The following is a 22453-nucleotide window of genomic DNA, read 5'->3' on the forward strand; positions in this document are numbered from 1 at the left end:
AGGACTTGTTTTGCATTGCCTAGCCATTGGTATTCTTCATCAGTCTGCTGTTTGAAGCCTCCCTCTGGCCAATGACACAACTCCAGCAGCTGGGACAGGCGACTTCTTGATGCTGCGAGTGACAGGGGGTACATCAGTATAATAGTGCGGCAAAGGGGCGACAGTCTTGGACCGTGCATCCCCAGATTCTCCAGCAACGACGATGCTCCGATTTATTCCTTCACCAGTGCAAGAAGGATGTTGTAGGAGGGAGATAGCGGTACCATGGAAGGAGTCTTTTGATGTTGTTGCACTAGGGTTGTGATCTATGTTGTCTACAGTGGCAGTTGTGAACACTTCGCCACGCATTTTCGGAGGGCAGACCACTTGTTCTCTGTGAAACTGTTGGCAGACATTGTTGCCCATCTGTGCTGAGAGCTGGAGCACTCTATCATTACAGATGCTCAGGCCAAGGTGTGACAGTCTGTCGACCAATTCCTTCTTGCATGTATGAGCATGCAACATCATCCCGATGTATGTTGGAAGTGGGGTCTCTTGTGCAACACTGTGCCTGACACAGGTGGATGATGTGGTGCAACGTGTTCGCTTGTGTTTTACGCTGTTGAACTTCAGTACCTGGCCTGCGGTAATTGCTGCAGGGTTAGTGTCTGCCATCTGGTCCTTGATGCTGGGTCCCTCTAGGATCATGCTGACTAGGGCAAGCAGCAACGGTGGCACATCTTGACATCCTCCAGGGAATCCTGTGAAGGGCTTGGCTTCTCCAAACATGTGACGGCGAACAATGTGTGCAGCACGGGCAAAATGGACTGCATCACTATCACTGTCCAGCTCGCAGGCTTTGTCAAGAGCAGCACCGATATCTTCTTCAAATGCCATCAGGATGTCTCTCCCCTTGGTGTGTGCCCTCATGTCAGGAAACTGAGATAGCAGTCTCTGTTTCAGTCGTGTGGAGTGGAGTCTTGTGTCGAACTGCACTCCAAGCTGTTCCATTCTGGACTGATAGAGGTGGACAAGATCGGCCAATCTGAATACTGTTGCCGTCTCCTCATCTTGTCTGGTTTTTCCTGCACTAACCCCCCCCCCCCCTAAAAAAAACCATCAAATGAAAGCTTATTCTGTCCTCTTTCAAACAAGCTATTTTCCAGGTCTGGGGGTTGTTCGGTGTAGGATTTGGGATTTTTTGAAAATCACCGGAAACCGGAACGCAAATCTTGCGCGCTTAACAGGTGAGGGGAGATCGAGAAGCGCCCATGTAATGTAAAGCAGCCATTTTGAAATCCAATATGGCGGCCCATTGGTAAAAATACGCAATGCAGATTGTTACCATTGGATTCCTTGCCCCAAAAAACATACATTTAGACACCAAAATGAAGTCAATAGCAGCATTTGACTCAGAGATAATCGCAAATGTAGATTTCAAATGGCGGCCATTTTGAAATCCAATATGGCGGACATAAAGAGAGAATTCTCAGTGGCCCAATATCTAAAAATGTTAGCAATATGTTAATGTTCATGTGTGCAAAATTTGGTGCTTGTATCACAAAATGCACAATAGGTTTGCTATGCTGCTACACTATTAGGATGTAATGTCTATGTAAGTATTTTTGTAATCACTTCTTTGGTGAATTTTGCGTTTTGGCGAGTAGATGCTTAGTAATGATTGCCAAATAGCGAGTACATTTAAAAACATTTGTCGAGGCCTGAAAACCTTCAAAACATTATTTCTTATGGTAGAAATCACAGATACTTTTTATAGGCTACACGGTATATTGATTTTCCATATTGAGTACAAGAATCCTGATGCTTGTGAGGTCAAATCTCATTTGAGGTCAACAGAGGTCAAACTCTGAAAAGCCTTTTACATGATATCTAACAATTGGAATGATTATATTTCACATACTTGGTGTGTGGATGTATCACATTAAGTACAAGACCCCTATTGTTTTGGTGGAGGTGTGTATTGCCACGTACAGTGGAATGAACTGTGTTTATCATGCCATAGTGTATTTGTAAATCAACAAAGTGGTTCGGGCCATTATATTGTAACAGCTATTTCTGGTTCACAAGCAGAAGTCTAGTGCAATGAAGCCAGCAAAACCTCATTGTGTTTCTTATTCTGCTTGGATATGGACCTGCATATTCTGATTTTGAAACCTACTGAAACTTACTGAAAGTTATCCAGTGTACTAACACAAGCAAATGTCATATACACTGTAGTGGAAAGACAGCTTATTAATTTGATTAGCCCTTTCAGTACGCCTACTGTAAGTTGCATAATATGCCAATTTCATGCAAGATATGCTCACCAAACAATGCCACAATATGTTTAGGCACTCCAAATTAAAATATCTCAATACAGACCATATTAGTTGGCACTGAGACCTCTTTAGTGTATAAACTGTAACTCTTAAATTTACTTGTATGTGAATGAAAGTGTGTACATGTCCTTAAACGTGTTTCTTACAATAGGGGAATCAACTTGCAAACCATCTGTTATGTTGTTTGCAAATATCAGTGACTACCCACAAATGTATCGATAGAAAGTTCTTCATATAGTCAGCGCAGTCTGATTTGTGACCACAAGTGTCACATCCCCAGTTCACATTTTTCCAGAATTACACATTTCTGTTAGACTTACCAATATATGATAATGCATCTAAACTTGGATTGCTTGAGTTCAACAGAGTTAGTATCACTTTGAACTATACAGTTCTAAGATTTTCAAACTTAACAAGCTGTTATTTTCAGTTTGCCTTTTTGTACCTTTCAAACTTGTCAGTGAGAAAGATCACATGAATGTTCTGTGATTTTATGACTGAATTCTGAAATAAGCTGATGGTTACAAAATGTTAGATATTTTTTTAAATTTGATATATAAAATGTAGTGATTTACATTGTAACAGTCTTCAATGAAATATTTTGTATTACATAAAAACCTTGATATTCAATGGGTACAAAATAATTGTATTTGGGTAAAATTTTGCATTATTTGAAAACATTTTATTGTAACAAATTAGACTAATAAAGTACTATTGTTTATTGTACTAAGAATTTCAAACTTAACAAGCTGTCATTTCCGGTTTGCCTTTTTGTACCTTTCAAACTTGTCAGTGAGAAAGATCACATGAATGTTCCTTGATTTTATGACTGAATTCTGAAATAAGCTGATGGTTACAAAATGTTAGATATTTTTTTAAATTTGAAATATAAAGTGTAGTGATTTACATTGTAACAGTCTTCAATGAAATATTTTGTATTACATAAAAACCTTGATATTCAATGGGTACAAAATAATTGTATTTGGGTAACATTTTGCATTATTTGAAAACATTTCTTTTGTAACAAATTAGACTGATAAAGTACTATTGTTTATTGAAGCTATTGTAAATATGAATTACTGAATAGAATTTTTGCTCTGTGAATGAATTTTAATACTGTTATGAATTGACAATTATTAACTTTTAAAAAGTAACCTTATTGGAATTATGTCCTGTATGAATCACGCATTGGATTTATCCATATATGATTTGCTGCTCTTTAAAGTCATCATCATAGCTACTCATAAACTGTATCCACAACATTTGTACATTTCATTGCAACAGGTGTTTTGTGTGTTATTAGAATTGGGATATACTTGGTATATTTTCTGCTTTAAGCTTCTGTATACATAGGTCAACATCTGTTGTCCAGTGTATGTTCATAATGTGTTTGGTATTGCTGAATTCTTCCCATGGTTAAATATCTCTTTTCTCCCCTGTGTATCTTCATGTCACCATTATAATTCATGCTTACAGAATCCAATCATTGAGTACTGTAATACACAACATATTTCATAACATGTAGGTTATGTTTGGTTCAAGAAAATAACTTCAGACTGGCTAAAAATTTGTTACATTGTTTGGTTCTTACTTCGAATGAAATTAAATCAGCCACTTCTCAAAAATACCATTAAACCAGAATCCAGACTGCTAAATCACTTACGTAAACATGTTAGTTCAGACAAGTGAAGTACTTCTGGCCTAGTTAAGGACATCAAAACCCGCACTTGCATCATGATTGCATTTGCAGAAACTGATACACTACAGAATAGAGCATTATGAAATTGTTGAATTGATTGTATCATTTTAAAGATATTAAATACTATGAAATGCAGTTCAAACTGAAATATGTGATAAGCTTGTTTTACATAGAGGTGTTTGCAAATCAAAATGTATTCACATAATCAAAGTTGAACTTGTTACCATTACTGTTAATGGCTAAACTTACTGCCAACCAGAGTTGTTTCATTCTGTACAGCCAATTTCATTGTAATTAAATGTCACCAATTTGGAAAAATAAATTAGAATTGTGTTGATTTATATAAAATATTGTTCCTTATAAAATGTTCTTCCTTGAAGTTATTTCCTGATCATTTGAGATTCAAACTGAAATATGTGATAAGCTTGTTTTACATAGAGGTATTTGCAAATCAAAATGTATTCACATAATCAAAGTTGAACTTGTTACCATTACTGTTAATGGCTAAACTTACTGCCAACCAGAGTTGTTTCATTCTGTACAGCCAATTTCATTGTAATTAAATGTCACCAATTTGGAAAAATAAATTAGAATTGTGTTGATTTATATAAAATATTGTTCCTTATAAAATGTTTTTCCTTGAAGTTATTTCCTGATCATTTGAGATTCACAGAATAAATTGGGAAAGAAACATCATGAAAGCAATATTTGTGTATATTTGAGTTTGGTACCAAATGAAATGCATTCAAATTTTTATTGTAAGGAACTTTCAATAAAGTACTGTAGGTACAATCCTTGAAGTAGCTTTCAAAACAAAATCATGTTATCATACATAAGGATATTTAGATGAAAAGAATTGTTAGATCTGTAATGAAAATCAGGCATGACTAAAATATATTGGGGACACATCCATAACTGTTTCAATTAGTTGATTGACCTCCGTCTTCATAGGCTGTATATCACCAAAGCTGCTAGGGCTACGGCATGGCTCAGAGTGGTGGCCTGTTAGTTGATCTCTCATGTATATTTTTTAATTAAATATGTACCTTTCTCCTGGCCCTGGGTATATTTGTATGTTCTCTAGACTGGTATGAAAATACTGGAATGCAAGGTCAAATACCAAACAGTGAAAGAGCTTAAGAAAGACAAACCAACTAACAGGCCCAGACAAGGGTATTAGAAGTGTTGGAAAACTAGCACAATCTGATATGGTCACTTATGAACCTCCTTTTGATATGGCTCTCATGACCTAGCAGGAGTCAAAAAAGTTCATATTCAGTGTTGCTGTGTCCTGGCAAAAAATTTGGTAAATGAATTGATTGTTTCAAATGTTAAACTCAAACAAAGAATTGTCAGCCACAAACGAGAACAAACAGTTAAAATTCATATTGGTGAAGTATTACACTTCCAAGTAAGCTCACCAAACGTGTCTCCATAAGGAAAGCTAAATTGAGGGCACTGTTCAATAACAATGGATTTAGAAATTTTCCAGCTGATACACAGATACACACTGATACACTCAAAGTCTCCATTAGGTTTGCCTACTGGAGACATTTTTTCAAATGCTTGTAACTAATGTCATTTCCAATATTTTAGCATCCCATAGGACTCAAAATGGTAAAGTACATCAAATATACATATTAATTACCTAAATATGCAAATTTCTTGTAAAACTGGCTTGATTATCGTCACTTTCCCTGTGGAGACGGCCAAAATGACTCCACAGGGAAATGTGTCTCCACAAGGCTATGTTAGGACACCTAACCGTCTCCATAAGGTAGCTGTTGTGAGAACACACACACACACGCACACACACACGCACACACACATATATATATATATATATGTGTTTATATATTATATATATATATTATATATAAATATATATATATATGGTATTTTTGCATTTCCACATTGACCCTCTTGCGCAGCTCCTGTAACTAAGTCCCTCCCACGCCACCCCCCCCCCCTCGAAGTCTTCTGAGAGCCGTCGTAAGACCACGAGCAAAATAAGTACAATTTATGATTCTTCCATGGTAAAAATAAAAACAACTTTTGCGAAGGATGCTGGTTGGACAGGATGAGAGTGGTAAGTAAGGTGTCAGTTTTCTTAGGGATCCACATTCCTGCAAGAAGGAAAAAACCAGGAGAAGAAAGAACATGAGATATAGAACAAATGAAACTTAATCTGACAGTTGGCCACAACTATCTATAGCCACCTCACCCTGACCTCTATGTATGATTCTTCACCAGACCGGATTTCTTAGAAATCTGTAAACGGTATATTGTATTTTTCTAGCCATATAATACTGTTAAAACAAATGTTTACGGTAAAATATACCGGTAGCCAGGACGCCTGCTCTAAGACGTCATTAACAGCAGTGTTGAAAAACGATGCTACTGAACAGAACTGCCAAGTAAAGTTGATGGTTTTTAACACAGTAGTTATGATAGAAAGGTTGATGAATGACTAGTGTCACTCAAAATGATCAATTTACTAAGTTGGGCCTGGCGGTGTTTATTCCTCCAAATCACTTTACCTTGATAAGATCAGTGATTCAGGACTGTCTCAGTTTAAAGTACTAAGTCTAATAGTCCATCGGGGCAGGCTCGATATCGTTCACTGTCGTAGCACATATTTAGTACCAAGGTTTGATCACATATTATGGTGTGTTTTCATATGCTAATTACAATTCTCGATGTTGGATGGTTCGGGAAGTGTTATCTTAAGAGTAAACAGCAGTTTAAGACGGACTCATTTAGTCCGCTTTGCGTTGTTAGGACTTATCCGAACGCAGCGATTTTTCAGTCAAGAGCCTATCAAAATCCTTATTGTATGGCATGTGATATGTCAGCTGATACAGAAACTGCTCGGCTCGGCGTGATGTATATGCACAGACTGTGTGTATGTAACGTTTGTACGTGTTTACAATTCGTCTGCATAACGTACTGCATAACAAGAGACCGGTCGGCTGAAAGTCTAACGAAATTTACAGCCAACAGTTGGCAAACCGACGTCAAATGTGCCGAAATATGAAGCAGTATTGAGGGTGGCAAATTTTCATGCCTAGAAGGTGCTTCCATGATTCAATACACGAACGATGAAGGTTATTCTAGGCCTGTTACTAATACCCATGTTAGAACTTAGAGCATTACTGTGACAAGAAAGTATACATAACTTCCTCAAGTGATACGAATGCCAACTATAATACTACTAGTTTGCCTTAGACTAGAAGTGATTTACGTAGCACCCATGAAGGATAGATCGACAGCTACTATATACTGGTATCTGTTATTTTATGATACCATTTATTTCATGTTTTATTTGTCATGAAACAAAGAAATTAAAACAACACCAATGTAGGTTCGATAGGCAGACTAACGTTAAGCCTATCAATATTCAATGTCGGTCTAGGTCTATGGTCTAGCCTCTAGTCTTTGATTATTTTGTCAAAACAGGGCCTAACTAAGCCCAGAGCATGTCTCTATGGCTGCTGGTAGTACTGGCACACACACAAACAAATGTAGCGTGTAATGTAGCTTATAAACAGGCCACTAATTATATAGGCCTAGGCAATGCTACAGTATTGCCTAGTCTCAGAAGTCAGATCCCTTCTTGTATTTTGTACACCTTACAAAGCGAGTTGGCATATGTAAGTTTCCACCTATTTAGCATCAGCATGGCACTCGATTTAGTAGCACCTATAGTCTTATTACAGCTCTCTTAAAATTTGGAATAAAATATTTAATATCAAAGCATCTTGCTTGGTTTATTTTTCTTTGATGCATGAATGGTGAGGCCTTCTTTTAGTATGGGAAATCCTGTCAAGTAGGGTTGCATGTGTTCTCAAACCTTTGTAGTGTGTGGGTTTGTAACTATGCCCTACCAAGCTCATGGCTCCAGACTTGCACTGAAATAAATGGAATATCAAATGGCTTATTAGTCAGTTGAGTTCCAGTGTAGACAATTAATGTGAACCACAGTGTGATCGACAGGACAATTCAAAATACTGTATCAACCAAACAAATTTGGTTTTGTTTTGTTGCAGATGAAAGTGCAGGCCCATCGGTGCCAAAGACAAGGATATTTGCGGTGCTTCCTCTACATGGATTTCTCTGGCACAATCAGGACTCAAGTTTTCGAAAGGAAGAAGATCTGTTAGCGGGCAGACAGAACTGATGTCTCAGTGCCTGACACGAGATGCTGAAAAACGGCTCAAAGAAGCTGCTGAACAGAGATGTGATAAAAGGATGAAAATGCTATTGCCCAAGACATTCTGTCTACACATAACAGAGGAAGACTACTTCTTCGTAAGCAAGTGGCTTTGGGTGTTGATCATGTAGACAGTGGCGAGGAAGTCATATAACTCAGAAAGGATTGTTTGTTTAACCAAAGCATATCCTGGTCAATGGTTTGTTGTTGTTTATGTTGATCATTTTCTTTCATTTTCCATTTTGTTTTATTTATTTGATCTTTTCCCTTCTTTTTTTTTATTTTGTTTTATTAATTTGAAAATGAATAACTTACTTTGGTCGATTGAGGAATTCCCTAAAGTTTCACTTTTTTGCTTCTACTACAGGGCAACAGTTTGTGGTCAGGTGGCCCTGTGTGACCTTTGTCATTTTTTAACATAGTAATTTTTTTTTGAGGTCCTTGCTTTCTAGGAATACATGTACTGGCTCCAAGCCTCTATCACTTTTGAGAACTGTGGGAGAAATAGACAGTTTAATAGCTATTTTGTTTTGGTAGGAATATTCTTGGTGAACTTATAGATGTGTATCTACAAATTTAAGGACACTGATGAGACCTATTTATAAGTTTAGATTCAGGAGGATCTAACCAGAGAGTTGTTATGGAACTCCCTAGTTTAATATACAGGATCTTGCAGGAGGATCTAATATACATACGTACTACATACATAGATTCCGGTTAAGTAATGTGCCTTGTAATTATTTAGTAACTTAATTGACAGCTGATAGGTCAATGGACCCCAGATACCAGGGAGTGAAAAGCAAGCTGGTCTAGAGCCGTCAAGAGAGCAAACCTACCCCAGAGACGCCCCCCAACAGAGTGAACCTGCCCCTGATCGAAGTAACCCAAGGAAGTATTTATATTTCGCGACTTTTTATTTGGTTGACCCGCGCCGAGATGGTGTTCTAACTTAGGACCTTTAGGCATTTTATTTTCAAATAAGTTCAGTGGGTTTCTTGTTAGACGTAACAGCTCTGATAAGATCTGTAAGTTACCCACTTATATCATTTAAATTTTTCTTTAAGTTTATGTGACCCCATTGTTTTTAATACAAGATTCATGTGCATAGTAAACCTACTATTTTCCTTATGTTTATTTTTGTGTGAGCGCTACGCCTTTTCAAGTTGTCCCCACGTCATACGGTCCTACTCTCACGGGAAGGTGCTATTTGTAAATTTCACAAACCTAAAAACATATATTTATGCCTGGTCACTGCGTTTTTGACCAGCTACATTTGCGTTAAAGGTGAGTCTTGAGGCAGACTTCAGGAGACGGACAGTGTTTAAAATGATTTGTTCAAATTATTTTTAACACAATATAAATTTGTTGTTTTCGAAAAATAACACTGCTTTAAGAATCCAACAACTCTTAAAATATTCTTCGGACATTCCTCTTTTACTTCAGCCAACACATCCTGGTTCTTAATACTGTGTTTAATTATTTTATAATCTTGCTGTGACAAGGAACTGCTCTGTTTAATTGTCGTACAGTACAACGTATAAGAATGACGTTATTTGTTTATTGTTTACTCTTTACATAACACCTCTCTTAGCACCCAACAACTGTTAAAATGTTCTTCAGACGTTACTATATAGCTTTCAACCAACATTACCTGGTCCTAAGTACTGTTAGTGCAGAACATTTATATTATGTTATCATCTTGCTGTGACAAGAAACTGCTCTATTTTCATTATCTTACAACGTATAAGAGTGACGTCACATGTATATTGTTTACTCGTAAAATAACACCTCTCCTAGCACCCAACAACTCTTTAAATATCATTTTGATATCGCTCCATTACTTTCAACCAACACATCCTGTTTCTAAAGAAGTGCAAGAACATTTAAATTATGTCGTTTCCATGTTGCTGTTACAAGGAACTCCTGAGTTTTAATTGACGTCCAACCTAAAACAGTGACGTCATATGTTTATTGTTTACTTGTAAAGTATTACCTCTTTTAGCATCCATCCAACAACTCTTCAAGTATTCTAAGGACATTTCTTTACAACATCCAACCAACAAAACTTGGCTCTAAATAGGTTTAGTAACATTTAAAAACTATTATCATGTTGCTGTGAATAGTCGTTGCTGATTTTCTATTTAGCCCGCACTTCGTATAGTGAGGTCATTTGTTGTTTACACGCAACATAACATCTCTCCAAGCATCCAACAACTCCTAAGATAATCTCAGGACATCCCTCTATACCTGTCAACAAAAACATCTAGGTTATAATAAGTGCAAGACCATTTAAATGCCATTTTCATGTTGCTATGACAAGGAACTGCTTTGTTGTAATTATCGTACACCGTATAAGAGTGACGTCATTTGTTTGTTGTTTGCTCGAAATGTAACACCTCTCCAAACATCCAACATTGCGAAAAATATACCCAGGACATCCCTCTACAACTTCCAACCAACAAACCTTGGCACTAAATATGTGCAACGAAAGTCGTTTTTCAAACACGTTTTGAAGCCTGCTCTGATGGACTATGACGTCATATGTTTATTGTTTACTCGTAAAGTATTACCTCTTTTAGCATCCAACAACTCTTCAAGTATTCTAAGGACATTTCTTCACATCATCCAACCAACAAACCTTGGTTCTAAATAGGTTTAGTAACATTTAAAAATATTATCATGTTGCTGTGAATAGTCGTTGCTGATTTTCAATTTAGCCCACACTTCGCATAGTGAGGTCATTTGTTGTTTACTCGCAAGATAACATCTCTCCAAGCATCCAACAACTCCTAAAATAATGTCAGGACATCCCTCTATACCTGTCAACAAAACCATCTTGGTTTTTATAAGTTCAAATGCATTTAAATGCCATTTTCATGTTGCTGTGACAAGGAACTGCTTTGTTGTAATCGTCGTACACCGTATAAGAGTGACGTCATTTGTTTGTTGTTTACTCGAACAATAACACCTCTCCAATCATCCAACATCGCGAAAAATGTTCCCAGGACATCCCTCTACAACTTCCAACCAACAAACCTTGGTACTAAATATGTGCAACGAAAGTCGTTTTTTAAGCACTTTTTGAAGCCTGCCCCGATGGACTATAAGGCTGTCTTGATTTGCTCTACCTGTTCCATTAATTGAGACGAAAACCACGACACTCTACATCAATGAATATGTAGCGAGTGTTTATTTCAGCCATTCATTCAAGATGACGTACCGTGTTTTTTTTTCTTTTTTTTTCTGCAATTCACTTAGTATGTCATTAAACGGTAGTATTTGAGAGCTGCATGTTACAAGTCCTCAGGTAATGATATTTAAAGGGACTATTGCGACACAGGGGAAATGCTAGCGGGGGATGTATCACATTGCGAGAGCGCACACAGTTTACAACAGTCTTCCAAACGTTCTCTATAAATCAGCTTTCACTGAACTTTGCTCCTCTCGCATCACCATAGTCATTATGAGGTCATCTGACTCCCCCACTCACCCTATCCACACAATATTTCAATTTTAAGAAGTACTATAAAGTAAAATGCTTTTTTCAAACTATTGCTTGCCTTGAAGGTTATGCATTCGAAAGAATTCACATACGTTAAGACAGAACATATTCTAAAGATTTAATTTGTCTCAGCTCAAAAGAAGACAGAAAACGACAAAGCTTATAAGGTGACCATAATTGATCGTTCTTTAATCTTTCTACAAGAATTTTACTGTCTGAGGATTAGTACAGATGACTTTTAAAGGGAATTATTTGCTCGGATCAGACACGATTCGATGGGAAATATTTCATCGTATATGATGCTACTATTTACGATCAAGTTCTGTCTTCCATCACTGTAACCGAACGGTACTTAAACACTTCTGTAAAGCTCACACTCGTTAAAACAAATTTGAAAGAAACACTGGCTTATTTAATCGCCAATCAGACATGCTTTTGAAGCAGTGAAAGTTTGACTTATTGATCTTATAACAGTTAAATTTAAGGCTCGTGAAGACAAATGAGGCCTTGAGCTGTTAGGATTACCGGAGTCACTGATACAAATAGACAGTATTTTAAAAGGAAAGATATTCCTTTACCTAATTTTGGAAGATAGAAGAAGACGACGAAAAGGAAAAGAAGTTTATCATTGTTCATTATTGCTCCGAAAATGCTAAAAAGTAAAGAGAGAATGGTTTCCTGAAGTTCAAATGTTTTGAAGAAGTGGTAAAATGCTTGTCTGGCTAGCTATCTACTCTGGCACAATATCCACTTAATTATAATTACACAGTAGATATATCACATTGGCTGATAATATATATATATATATATATATATATATATATATATATATATAAATATATATATATATATATATATATATATATATATATATATATATATATATATATATATATATATATATATATAACTATGGATCCTACCTTAGGTCGACAGTTACATTGACTTACACACTAAATTTAATCTAACCCTAACCCTTTTTTCTAACCCTAACCCTGAACCGACCCTAACCAAAACTTTTAAATGAACGTTTTAGAGGACGGAGAACATTATAAAGCTATTTGCGACAATAAAAAAGTGTCTTAAAATGGTAGTGAAAACATTAGGTCGACACTGAAATGTCGACCTAAGGTACACTGTTGACCTAAGGTACACTTTTTTACCATAAACTGTCGACCTTAGGTACATATTATGCTTATATACATATATATATATATATATATATATATATATCAGCTATATATATATCAGCTATATATATATCAGCTATATATATATCAGCTATATATATATATCAGCTATATATATATATATCAGCTATATATATATCAGCTATATATATATATCAGCTATATATATATATATATATCAGCTATATATATATATATATATCAGCTATATATATATATATATCAGCTATTTATGAAAACCCAATTATAATTTAAGAAAGTGTGACGCATTAGAATGATGCATCATACTTCTTATAATGATCTACTTACGATGGTGGACTTCATGCCTGCAGTGGAGGGTCCGTTATTATTGAAAAGGGGCACAGAAGGCTTACATTTTCGGCACCTTAGGCGAAACAATTAGCCTCAATGCCCTCCCCTCCCCCTATCACGTTTATGTAAAAACTAACAATATGTCGTTGAACGTCTTGTTCTAGTCCTTAGTACTATCGACACTGAATTTTAAGGTGGAATTCTAAATTTTCCCCGACCAAGTTAGGTAACGACATGGACTTTATGGAACTGATCCAGAGTCGGATAAAGGATTATAAATGTAGAGGGTATTACCATGGGGCCGTTGAACTCGATTCCCATGTAGCGGGTCTGGAGGTCCCTCCCCTATTAACAATCACCCTAGTTAAAACGTCAACTGGTGCATTCTCAGGTTTATTTGGACTAAATAAATGTGTATAATTAGGTCTAAACGATAGGTTGTGCTGATAAATACTATTGCATTTTCGTGTGAGCTTGAACTGGGGGTATACCCATCACAACACCTGGATCCGAACCGAGGGCGTCCTGTGCCCGGATTCATAGACTAATTCTTCCCAGACTGAATGTAAAGAAATCCCACGATTGCATGATGATGGAGGTTGGGGCCACGGCCTACAGGGAGTATATATATAATTCATTCAATTTCTGCTACCTCCTTCCCCCTCTCATTGTGCTGCTCTAGATAGGCGCCTACTTCGCCTAATTGATACAGTGGTCCAGCGGTGCTGCCAACCCCTCCCCCCTCTCATTGTGCTGCTCTAGATAGGCGCCTACTTCGCCTAATGGATACAGCGGTCCAGCGGTTCTGCCACCCTTTCCCCTATATTGTGCTGCTCTAGATATAGGCGCCTACTTCGCCTAATGGATACAGCGGTCTAGCGGGTGTTTGGAATAACGCCACTGATGAATGAATCGCATGTGAAAAAGAGAAAGAAATGTTGCAATTTATTTCTGCACCCTGATAACCCTCAAATTTCCACTCGTAGTATCTATCTATTTGAGTTTTTAGTCTTATTATACCTTACCTTATAAATCCTACATTGGCGGGATATATTGATTCAGCAAGCTAGGATTCTTCCCAATAAATTAGTACTAGTTCTATGTTACAGTTATAGATATGCGGAATCCCTCTTTGTAAAGTCAATACGGTATATATTTATGACCGAAAAGTTCCTTCTTGAAGCGAGACGACAGACCATCCGTCACCTCTGAGCCTATACACAGAACGATACAGAATAGAGCCAGTGAATATGTCTGCATTAACTTATCCCTATTGTGAACCCCCTCACTTCATATAACTAACTAGGGACCCCATCGTGAAACATGACCGCCTTCAAGAACGTTCTGACACCTCGCTGCCCCAAACACAGCGTTCTGTTTCCATAGATAGAAATGCTTACAGACCTATATAAGATACGCTTAAGTGATCCCCTTCTGTGTTTTCAACTTTTGTTCCCAGCTCGTGCAATATTAACATAGACGTTTAGTCGGAAAAGGATTGAAGTTCAGAAAAACGTCAAACGAGGTAAAATGTTGGATGAATTTAGAATTGATGCGCATTTACGCTGGCTATGAAGTACCTGTATATACCCGTGTATATCAAGTTATGGCATATTACAATAAGGTAGGTAAATAGTCAAAATTCGTTTTTCTTTCCACGACAAATTTATGTTCCTGAGTGGATCTATTGTCTTGAATTTAAAATCAACGCACCTCGAGAAGGAAAATTTCATTACCGCTTTTTTTTTCTTGCTGTTATCAGAGATGATATCTCGAAATAAAGTTACATGACACTACTCTTCAGGAGTGAAATCGCATCTTAAAGGTAATCAGTCAAGATTTCTTAGGGAGGGAACATGGCGGTTATATACAGGGGCAGACTGGGGCATGAAAAGCTACCGGTTCAGTGAACCACCCTGGGACCCATTTCGCACCTGCGGATGACACTACATATTTTCGCGACTACGAGAACACCGGCGCATTTTCGGCACATCAACCTGGCGGCACCTTTCGAGACTCGGAGTCAGCGGCGCAACGGCTCAGTGCGGCTAATCGGTAGGCAAATCCGCCCATATGTATATAGGGTTCGAGTCCCGGTGGGAGGCTGGTAGTTTTTCCACTGTTCTGGACTTTCCAACTCACGACAATTTCAATTTAAGATATATTTATATACAAATATATACCAAGAACAGTGGCGGATCCAGGATTTCGCCGAAGGGGGGGGGGCCCAGATGGGAAATGCCTAATCGTCGTCCTGGGGGAGGGGTCTAATGGGAGTGGGTGCCCCCTCCCCTTTGGAAAATTTCACAAAATATGGAGGTCCTCAGTGCAATCTGGTGCTACTTTTCGTGAAATTTGGAGTAAAATTTATTTCCAATAAATCATGTATTCATGGTTTGCCGGGCATATATTTGCAATTTCGAACAATGAGCTGGGATTTACGTCTTTGGGGAGTAGGTGGTGATGCAAACTACTTTTTACCAGGCTACTCCAGGCCATTTCATCTTGGATGCCCCTTCCAGATGGAGACTATTGATGCAGTCAGAGTGCCCCTCTCACCTTCACTTTATCAGAATGATGGTGTACTCTTTTTGCAAATTTATTTTACAAAAAATTACACGCACAGTGGCGTAGCTAGGATTTTTGAGTGGGGGGCCATGGGGGGCTGTTCTTTCTTGTGGGGGCCGGAGGTTACTATCTAAGCGGAGCGCCACCTTGGTTGGCGCGGAGCGTACAGAGAAAAATTTGAGATTTCAGCACCCCCCAGATCGCAGGAGATGGCACCTGTGAGGTAAAATAGCAACCACAAAGATGTGCAACTTTGGTGACAGAAATGCAAAAAAAAATTTTCTCTTTCATGCTGACTGGCCTTGCCAACTCAGCCAGACTTTTAACTTGAGGGAAGTTGGCATCATTTGTCGTTTCAAGCTGTCAAGGCCTTTCTCCCAACTCAAACGCCTGTGGGCTACAGGTAGATTTGCAGGATATGCCCACATGTGGACTTAAATAGCATTAGAGGAAGGGGATGGAAGACTAACACGCATCGATGTTTCGGTAATGGTCCACATTGGTGGCTCGGTGCTAATTAGGCCATTTATTGGGTTTCTTGAGGCAGCTGTCATCAGAATCTGGCTTTTTGTGCCAATCGATGACCGATAACATGTATTGGTATGTAAATTTCTTCTTCATATATCTAGCAACACTCTAAAAACAAATGAGTGGATTTCATTCCATTGGAGTGATCACTCGGCGCACTTCAAATGAACAGTGAAATTTTACTCTATTGGAGTTAACCCTCACTCCTAATATGAGTGAATATAACTCTATTAGGAGTTAAGATTTTTTGGAGTGGAAATTCACTTTTATACCGGAATGTGCTCAGTGATCACTCCCATGGAGTGAAATTCACCTACGTTTTTATCAGTACAGTACAGTGCATATCATCATAGACGTACGTACGTACGTTCGTATATCAGACGCACTCGATACCCACGATACGATACGGTCCTGGAGAAACTATTTCCACTCATCATTTTTTAAGGCGATACAGTAGTGAGTATTGAACAGGCACAGCCGCATGTTTGCAGGAAATTCAGAATTCCCAATATTTTATATCTCTACCAGTATTGAAAATCATGTTTCGACAGTTTCGTGGGCATAAAAAAGTTGTTTTGTGGAATGTTCAATGAAATATCAGGGGCGGATGCAGGATTTGTGACAGGGGGGTCTGACTGGTCCAGCCGCGCCTGAACGTAAGACTATCAAGGGGAGCGCCATCATCGGTTGGCGCGGAGCGTACAAGAAAATTGTTGGCTTTACAAACCCCCCAGATGGCCGGAAACGGCACTTCCCGAGTATTCTAAGCAGCATGTACCTAGCCTGAAAATATGGATCTCATGTCTGCAATTTCTCAATTGATGAGAAAAAAACAATCTATGAAATATGGTAATACATATCAGATGAGTTGAGATGATACAAAAATCATAATGCCTTTAGCCCCCAATCCCCTCCAGTCCATCACCACTGTTTGATGCAGGGCGGATCCAGGATTCTGGAAGGGTGAGGGGTTTGCTCATGAAATTCGTTAGTGCATCCTAGCAGCCTACCGCTCTGTAACCTCACCGCCCAAAAAAATTCGAACACCTCCTCAAGTTTGAAACTTTTCGGTCTGAAAACTGAGATCGTTAGGCATTTTTGGCACGTGTAGCACGCGTGCACACTATAGTTCATTTGACGGAAAATACACACCTGGATGACTTGTGAGGATACCCAGGTGAAAATTCCAGTTAATACCTGTTGAACTGGTTTTAACAGGTACCTGTTGCAACTGGTATTTGGTGACAGGTAATAACAGGTATTAAATGGTATTAACGGGTGTTAACTGGTATTGACAGGTATTAACTGGTATTAACAGGTTTCAACTGTTTTCAACAGGCATAACAGTTTTTAACTGGTATTAACAGGTATTAGCTGGTATTAACAGGTTTCAACTGTTTTCAACAGGTTTCAACAGGCACAACAGCTTTAGCTGGTATTAACAGGTATTAACTGGTAATAACAGGTTTCAACTGTTTTCAACAGGCATAACAGTTTTTAACTGGTATTAACCGGTTTCAACTGTTCTCAACAAGTTTCAACAGGCACAACAGCTTTTAACTGGCATGAACAGGTATTAACTGGTAATAACAGGTTTCAACTGTTTTCAACAGGCGCAACAGCTATTAACTGGTAATAACATACTGTATGAAGTGGTTTCAACTGTTTTCAACAGGGGTAACAGGTTTTAACTGGTTCTGTTTTCAACATGTCTTTACTGGTATTGAAAACGTTTGAACAGGTAAGAACATGTATGGAAGGTTTTAAGCTGGTTATAACAGTAGGATTTTCCACAGGTTCAATTGTTTTCAACAAGTTATCTGGTGAAAACAGGTGGCGAAGAATTTCAACAGGTTAAAATTACTCTTTACAGTTGCACATGATGTAGGTCTAACACTTAACAAGCAAGTTAAGGCGAGGGAGAACTTCCAGCAGATGGAGTAAAAATCACTGTTGACAAAAATCTGAAAATATCATTTTATTCCAACAAAGTTAAGACAAGTTAATGCATCAAACATGAATGGCAAAAGTATAGTACTGCACAATAATGCAAAGTTGACAGCAATGAAAAAGAAAACATAAATTTGGAGTCTAACAAGAAAGCAAACTTCTGAAGTAAACGCTTTCATATTACACATTAAAAACTTACATATATTATGAAATACCAACTAAATATGTTCATTAAAACAATGATTTCATGTATTGCTGTGGCAATTAAGAAAGGAAACTCTATCTGTTAAAACAATATAAAGGTTAATTTTTTATCAATCATTATATCAAAATAAAAGTTACAGCTGAATAGATAAAAGTTATTCAAGAGTTAGCATTACCAAACTATGTAGTGTGCAATTCTGCATGCTAGGCAGACAATAATAATAGCAAGTCAGACAGTAACCTTTTGAAAGGAATTCGTTCTTAAATTGGCTACCAATCAGATCTTAAAAAACAATATTTACCTACAAAGCATGTATTTGTAATGCATATTTATACTGAACACATATGTGACGACAATATACTGTCTATTCTGGAGTTTGAATAAAAATCTGAATACTGTTTAATGGCATTTGTACATACTGATTACTAGAAATGTTAGTTCTTTAAAAAAAATAAGGCAAAAGTGGAAAGATGACTTTGCCAAGTAAAAGTCAACATCAGTCTATAATAGTCATGGTTAAACCACTTTCAAGAAAAAACTGTCCAGAAGATCTCCATTGAAAACTTAAGTTGTAATTGACAGCAACATACTTTCCATTTCCTGAATTTAATTGAAAAACTAAATAATAAATACTATATAATGGCAAACAATAACTGTTTAAAACATAATAATAAATATGGGTTTAATCCTACTTTGAAAAAAGAACTGTCTACAAAAATTCCTCTGAAAAGTTAACTTGTCAGTGACAGCAATATGCTGTCAGTTTGAATAAAACTAAAGACTGTTTAATGGTAAGCAATAACCATTGAAAAAAATAATATGATACTAATGTTTTAAGGCCTTCTTTGTTTTACGATTGACGTCAGCTTCTCGGATATGTATTTGCTGAACCTTGCAGCTTCCTCAGTAAACTGCAGCTTTCTTTCAAACGTTCCACGAATTGTGCTGCAAGAAACAAAGCGTATGAACACTTAAGAATTGACTTATCATGATTAACAGTAACAGTGTGGTCCTAAAACTTAACAAACTCTCTTGCATTGCTAGATGAGTGCTTTCATGGAAAGTTAAGGTCAAACTTTCCTATGGTTTAGAATGTCTCACGATATTTATCTCTGTTGGTATCCAACCTGAATGGACTAGCAATCACAGTCTAACCAAGAACAGTCTTTTGGTTTAGAATTTGGGTTTGCTCAATCTTTTGGTTGGAAAAACTACACCACTATGGTAGTTTGATTGTAGGCTTCCTGTCAGAACTCAAAGGCAATTAAGAACCAACCAAAATGATATCAGTTGTTAACTCATGATACTGGAATGCATAATCCCCCTGATAAATAGTTCTGTCAGTGTTAAAAAATTAGTTACTCCTGAAAAACAGCTTATTCAGTAAATTATATTGTACACTTGTGTACTAAGTCATGAGCTTGTAATATAAATGGTAACTTGTTTGAAAGCTTTTCATAATGACTAACCTTCCATAGCATTAAGCTTCATGGGAGACAACAGCGGTTTTGCATCTCTGTCACTGTTGAATCGTGTGCAAGCATTCCCAACGACTTTCGTTTTCAAAGTGTTGGTACCCCAAATCAACACCAGTAAAGTCTTCACGAACATAGAGTGTTTCTCTTAACTACAAATGGCCTCCCACTTGTCTTCAGGAAGCCCAAAATCTGCACCAATATTGACCTGTGAACAGAAAATATGATATACCTGTAAGCATATATACAGATATAGCACATGATAACTCACATTATCATAAACATACATTAACATTAAAATTTTATATCAACATATTGGGAGGTAAACATTTAAATCAAGGTCCCTCAAGTTATAAGCCAGGAATAGCAGCTTTACCAAATAATTACTAGCTTTGCACTATAACACCAAGTTATTTTTCAAAGCTTAATAACCATGTTTATAATTATCCCAAATCAGTAAAAAATTGGCCAAACTTATGACGCTTGTACGTAAATGATGTACCAGACTGTTTTTGATATATTATATATAAACAGGTTATGAAAAGTATCTAAATAATATCATTACACATTTGGGTACAATAGTTAAACTCACCCTTTCATTTTTTTTTCTATGGCACTTGTTCCTTTGCTTTTTGGACTCTTGGATAAACTCTTAATATCATCTTACACCATTATGTCTTTAAGCCATATACGTTCTCCTCTTCTGTTGTTGCCTCCACACTGGTGTCGTACATCACAGGAAACCTCACCTGGATATTTGGTTTTTCAATTCTTCCTAGAAAAAGGAAATAGCAAAGCAGCAGTAGTCATGAATCATTTTAAAAAAATGAAATAAAGTTGTCACCACAAAGTGATGTGAGATTTGCTTCCACAATAGTCTGAAAAAAGGATTCCCAAGGTCTGAAGCAGACTGTATAAAGCTGAACATTTGAACCAGAGTGTCATCATTGCAACCAGAATCAAATGCCCAGACTACAGAGATAATAAAACATGGGCTAAAACTTTGTTTGTTTTTAAGATCTAAAAATACAAGATTTTAGAAACACAAATGCACTGAGCCAACTTATTTATAGGCCTAATTGTTTTAAGTTGTTATTTTGCTTGCTCACTTAACAAGTCTTATTTAGACCTAGGCTAGAGAAGAAACAGTTCTTTGTCACACTAAGTCAGTTTGTCTTTCAGTCGTTTTTTTAGTCTTACTAGTAGTAGTACTAAAGTATATAATACCAGTGACTAGCCAACATAATTTGTTCAGCCTACTGTAACAGTAAGTTTGAAGGTCTAGCCTTGTTTTATTCAATATCACATAGCCTACCCATTTAGATTCACATGGGAAATTCAAGAAATCTTTACCAAATGAGTGTAGACCTAAGCTTCAAGTAAACTACAGTATTGAAACTCAGTCCCAGCATTTGTTTGGAAATAAATTAGAAGATTATGTGCGACTGTTCAATCTAGCCCAATACACACATAACACATTGTTAATTGGTGTTTAGAATGCACAGTTTAGTGTTGAGAACGCACTGCAATACTCAATAGAAAACCTAGGCTACTCACTGTCATTGCACTTGTGTATCGCGAAACGCTAGCCTAACAACGGTCACAAGTGCCAGTGGCCTAACAATTAACGTTAGATTTACCTCCAAGTTTAAGGAACAACAGGTAAGCCGATGGTGGCGGTTAATACTTCCATTCTTCTATAGATCTTCTTGGGTGATTAATAGTTGAAAGTTGCTTAGAGTGATCGTATTAAACCATGCCAAGCAATGCTTACGCTGTGCAATGCAAGTTGCCGTTGCTCCTCGGTTTCGAAATTGAATATGGTGTTGAAGTCAAAGTTCAACCTCGTACAAAATGTGATTATCGAAAAAATTTAAAAAATTGTCTTTGGCCCCAATTTGAGAATTTCATGTCACTAAAAATTACAAATGTCATTAATTGATATCAAAAATTTAAAACAAAAGTAAATAAGAAAGAATTAAATCATAATACAATTTAAACATTAATTATTTTTATCTTGATCTTGACTTGGCAATATGTGTCTTACTTTCTTAGACTATGAATCACTGATCTAAATATAGATGCGAGCTCGTCTCAATCTTTTGATGTATGTGTATGCTACGTATTCATATACTATCTGGAAGAACTCTCTCATAAATTTAATATGTGAATTTTTCATTTTACCTTAATGTACCAAATAGGATAAACAATTCAGTGATCAGACATATGTTATACCACATCTTTGCAGTGGCAAAGCCAGCGAGGGCGGGGAAGGGGGGGGGCAGGGGAAAGAGTACCTCCACAAAAAATTTTGGGGACAGATGTCCGACGGTGAAGAAAACGAAGGGAGCAAAAAAAGAGGAAATAATTGCATTATTTTGCATATAAGCCCTTTATGAGAAACACAAATTTTCAAGCCCCCCCCTCCCCTCATAAACCTTCCCTGACAACGGTGATCCACCATTATGTGCCTTAAAGTGGAGACAGAAATTT

The 22453-nt window shown here is 37.2% G+C and overlaps 1 long non-coding RNA gene across 1 annotated transcript; it reads right to left on the reverse strand.

Moving 5' to 3' along the window:
- Positions 1-18362: 18362 nt before the first annotated feature.
- Positions 18363-22251, reverse strand: LOC139964685 (uncharacterized). Its single transcript, XR_011792055.1, has 4 exons — positions 21601-22251; positions 20553-20735; positions 19955-20168; positions 18363-19430 (listed from the first exon to the last, which is right to left on the reverse strand). It is a non-coding gene; the product is annotated as an uncharacterized lncRNA (long non-coding RNA).
- Between the last annotated feature and the right edge of the window lie 202 nt (positions 22252-22453).

This window comes from Apostichopus japonicus, chromosome 23, assembly GCF_037975245.1.
Source record: "Apostichopus japonicus isolate 1M-3 chromosome 23, ASM3797524v1, whole genome shotgun sequence".
Lineage (NCBI taxonomy): Eukaryota > Metazoa > Echinodermata > Holothuroidea > Aspidochirotida > Stichopodidae > Apostichopus > Apostichopus japonicus.